At 40.3% G+C, this 4,923-nt stretch overlaps 1 long non-coding RNA gene across 1 annotated transcript; it reads left to right on the forward strand.

The window, feature by feature from the left end:
* The first annotated feature begins 2,506 nt into the window (after positions 1-2,506).
* LOC108641196 lies at positions 2,507-4,252 on the forward strand. The gene is made up of 3 exons (XR_001921818.2): positions 2,507-2,590; positions 2,784-2,890; positions 4,159-4,252. It is a non-coding gene; the product is annotated as an uncharacterized LOC108641196 (long non-coding RNA).
* The last annotated feature ends 671 nt before the right edge of the window (positions 4,253-4,923 follow it).

Genomic DNA, 4,923 nt, shown 5'->3' on the forward strand with positions numbered 1-4,923 from the left:
GACTTCAGGAATAGTTGAGAAAAATGTGCAAGATACTTCTGCAAGATACAAAACCTGTTTTGAAGAGGTTTTAAAGAAGACAACAAAAATTGGCCAGGTAAGTGTTAAGTAGCTATCAGCTCTGTGCAGAAAACAGTGTGCTGAGCTTTGTTTCCTATGGTCATTTGCAAGATAGTACAGACAGATTTTGGATTCTGAAAATTACCACATACTGTAGAGCTGTGAGAGAATGGGGATTCACAGCATCTCAAAGGAGAACCTCAGAGCCTGATGGAATTACACCCTACAAGTTAGTTATGCTATGCTCGATATGCCTTTTTATATAGGCATCTAACCTGAACATTATGGCTTTTCTATAAAATTGCCGGTTTCATAATTCCACTTTTATTTTTCTAAGGATGGAAGAGAATGAGTTATTTAATATTAAAATGTAGCTTCTCTGCATGCTAAGCTTAATTGACTCAGCACTAATTATTATAACTGGATTATTGGCTCAATAATAATTTTTGAAGGGGTAGCTGCATAAATGCTTGATCATCTTTTCAAGCCATTAAACACTCTGGGCATCAGCCTCTTAACAGTAATTCTGACATGTTTATCTCAGCTGGGTTTGTAATTCTTCTTTGTTTCAGGGTTTGTGATCTGTATATACAGTAGATTCGGAAAAAAACCCACACACAACAAAACCCCAACAAAATGATATCACCTTCCAGTTGAATAAATAAATAAATAAATAAATAAAAACAGACTATTCCAACACAAGATAAACCTCAGTGACTAACAAATAAAATTTTCTCCTTAAAAAGCAATTATGCTTTTGTCCATTAAGTCTGGACACCTGGAGTAAATATTTGTTCCAGATTTGCAGGTACCTTATTACATTTATATTTAAAGGTTAGATACAACAGTTCCTCTTGGTTACCCTTCATATAATTAACCTAAGTACTTCCACACTTGATTTATAAAGAAAGTATCTCATGCAGCCCACATCCCGAAACCCATTAAGAAATAAAAACACTCTTTTCATTGAATTTTTCGGTGAACAAACAGAATGCAACATCAGATTTAGAGTTTCCCAGCCAATTCTGTGAATAACTCTTAAAATTCCAGATGACAGTTACCTATGAATGCTTCCTGGCTGCAGAAACCTATTGAATTATCCTCGACTCCTTTATTATTATTATTATTTTTTAAGATTACACACACTTGGGCCCTCCATAAGCAGTTAAACAATAGTTAGTTTGATCATTTACGCCTAAACGCATTAGGACAAATTCGTGCTGTACTTTTTTTAGACACACACTGCGCCCTTCCTGAAGGCATGGGATGGAGGGATCAGACCTCCCGTCTCCGCCACCGGAACGAAGCAATAATTCCGGACCCAGCAAGAGTGTTTGTTCTGGAGCCAGTCTCCCTCCCCGGCCCCTCCGACCCGAGGAAAAAGTTCAGCTGTTCTTCTCGGCGGTGCTGTCTGGCCCGGGGCAGGGGGCAGCCAAGCCCGGCCCGGCCGGCGTTGCCCATCCCGCCGCCAAGGAATGCCATCCCGTCGCTCCAGCGCTGCGCCGAGCCGAGCAGCGCCGAGCCTAGCCAGCAGTGGCATGATCTACTAATGGCTTCTTTTCATTTCAGCCCTCCCTGAGAGACTCAGTGGCAGATTGTAGACTCAATTACTCTCATGTCAGGTGATTATCCTAGGTCTTAATGTAATCTTCCATTCACACATACCATATTTCAATTACGGCAGCTATGAAACAAGCTGTGTATTCAAATCACCAATCACCTTATCACTGCTGAACAATGTCAACTGTAAAAAACGCCAGCTGAAGGCAATTACACATGTGTTGAGAACCGATTATGATTACTCTCTGTGGTATTTGTGATGAGCTGGGGAATGTTCTGAAAATTTAATTTAATGACAATATGCTTGCTGTACAATCCATAATACCTCCTGAATCCAGCATGGGGCTATTAAAACTGATAGGAGCATATTATCACCGAACTGAAAAGCTGGGTTGGGATGGTTGCTGGATGTCTCTACAGGGAATGATAGGTAATTTCTCCACATATTTCTAACGGCTAAGGCAGACAGCTTCCAGTTCCAGCTGCACTCTGAAGGTGGTCCCTTCCCCTCCCTCCTCTCTCCCGGAGCTGAGTTAAGGAGTTTTACTGTAGCCGCTGCGGAGGGACGGGGAGGTGAGTGGAAGAGGGGTGTGAGGGACATTGCCTCAGGGACCCCAGGGCACAGCGCCGTTTCCCCTTGGGCATTTTCTTGACCTCGTTAAACCTTTTCTCGGATTTTTTTTTTTTAACTTTCCTCTCGTTTTGACACCCTCTCTGCACAGCCACGTAGATTTAACAACAGGAGGAGGAGATACAAGTGCCCCTCACAAAATGAATCCCTCCAGGCTCCTGGAAGGGAGCAGCAACATCCCCCCCGTGCCATCCTGCGGGGTCGCCCGTTGCTAGGCAACAACCCAGGCCAGAGGAGTGCTTAGCCCCAGTACCCCAAACGTGTGTATGCACATAACGAAGGTGCAATTGTAATTGTGCGGCTCTCCGGCCTGCCTGGCACGGCCCTTGCTTCCAACAGGTAGCCAGGCTGGAGGGCACATAGACAGGAATCCCGCCGCCTCCTCTGGGCACCGCCAGTGCGGCGCTGCTCGCAGGGATGAGGAGGAAATCCAGGGCCCTGGGTGTCCGGGGTGGGGGCTGGTGTACAACGCTATTGCTATTTATCGATCTGAATTGGTGGGATTCTAGATTAGCCTTGCAATTCATTTCAGAAAGCTGACAATCTCCGCTGCCTGGGCGAAACACAAAGGTCTCCCGTTCTTCCAAGGCTCCGGCCGATAACGCTGCGCTGGGGAATTGTGCGAACTCTGTGGCTCCGGTGTATTGTCTCGCTCTCCTTTCAAGGGCTGCGTTATGAACTCAGGACTCTTCAAACAAAACACGTCATCTCCAGTGCTGAATCGAAAATCCCGTTTAACTTGAAACACGCAATGTCATTCACCTACATAGAAAAACCCCCCCAGTTTCCAATTAATATATGCTGAAGAGATTTATTTATCTGCACTAATATTTCATATACAGTGCATTAATTTTTGTAAACAGGTTGATTTTTTTCAGCAGATAAACCTATTGTGGTAATTTTTGCTTCATTGTATACAGGAATTTTATCATGTATTTATTACTCTGAAAGCATTTATTTAAGTAGAATTCTGCAGCACACATGCTTTTTAAGCCTGGAAAACATATAGTTATCACATTGTCCCAGACTTATACGTTTATAAGAATGAGACTTACCTGATTTTTTTTTTTATTTTTTTTTTTTTAAGTTACTCTTTTACACAGTGACAAGTATCCTGACTCAATTGTCTTTTGCTTATGTCTGCTGTACAGGCACTAGGACAAGAATATCTGACCAGATCCATAAGGGAGAAGATATTGTAGTACCTTTTTTCTTTTGGATACTTACCTATGTGTCTGAATAGAACAGGAATGTCAAACATAAGGTCAGAAAGTAAATAAATAAGGTTGATAAAAATTACATAAATTAGAAAAGTCAGAGCAAGCAACTAGTAACATTTAAACAGTATACTTAAATTATTTGAGTCTATTTGGAAAAACAGTTTCTGTTGTTAAAGAGGTTTTAACTGTAAAATTTACTTTTTAAAAAGCCAGTTCTGAAAAAGAAAAAAGGTATAAATAAAGGTGATGGAGAAAAGACCAAATCACAGGCAAAAAATATGCTAGCAAAACAAGCAAGGGCTTAGGAAACTTAAGTCATGCCAGCTTTTGGGTACACAAAAGTAAACTATCTACTAGACACTACAGGATTTTTTTACAGTATGTACATGATGATCATGTAACACAATATGGTGATTAATGTTATTATAGTAACAGTAGTAGTAACAATGTCAATATTAACAGCAGTGATACCAATAACAAAAAAAATTGGTGAAACCAAAACAGAACCAAATGGAGTAAATTAATAAGGAGCCTAAGATTCAAACCAGCTGTTTCTCCAAAGGACAGAAATGGTGCATCTTCATTCTGGGTTAGTCTACAGCTAAGGAATCACTGATCTGTGAGCAGTCAGAATCTGAATTCCAGTTGGAAGCAGACACTTCAGGGCATCTCTGCTTTTTGCTGCAGGAATACAGAATTCACATCACATGTGTCTGGCGCTGGCAAGGAAAGCTTTCCTTTTACATGTAGTAGAAAGGCAGCATGCAAGGTGATTTGTGACATTCCTCTTCGTATCTCATTTTGAAGAGAAAGCCAAGAAATAAAGAAAAAAACCTTGTCTCCTATTAATTATGTTATTAATTGAATTTATATTGTTACTGGCATGTTTCTTGCATGAAGGGAACAATATTCTATAAATAAGGGAGATACAGCACAATGGCATAGCTCCAAACTTTTTTCCAGTTACCGGATCACTGTCTGATTTACTTTACATATAAGGAACTGCATCCCAGCATCATCTAGATTTTTTCTTAATCAGAGTGCTGGTTTTTTGTGTGTTTGTGGTTTGGGTTTTTCCCTTCCTAATTTTTTTATACTTTTTCATTTTTTTTTTCTTTCCTAGGAAAGCTGTTTAAAGTCTGTGAGAAAATATCTCCATCCACCTTACACATACTGTGTATGCATACATTACTATAAACACAAATGGGCACATAAAAACTATAAAATCACGCTAAGAAAGAACTAAAAAATTGCTCTTTGGCCCCAAATCTGTCATTCAGGACAATTGAAATTTCTCCTTAAGTTGAAGGAAGCATCAGCTGAGCAAAGTTACCATGACAGAAATCAAGCAAAATGCTATTAGGTAAATACCCAACACAGTGAAGGTCTTTATTGATTTTTCAGCAAAATGAAGTTACTGTACTTATTTTAAAGATCAATTTTATCACCTGA

This window comes from Manacus vitellinus, unplaced genomic scaffold (assembly GCF_001715985.3).
Source record: "Manacus vitellinus isolate BGI_N305 unplaced genomic scaffold, ASM171598v3 scaffold_55_pilon, whole genome shotgun sequence".
In the NCBI taxonomy this organism is placed as follows: Eukaryota; Metazoa; Chordata; class Aves; order Passeriformes; family Pipridae; genus Manacus; species Manacus vitellinus.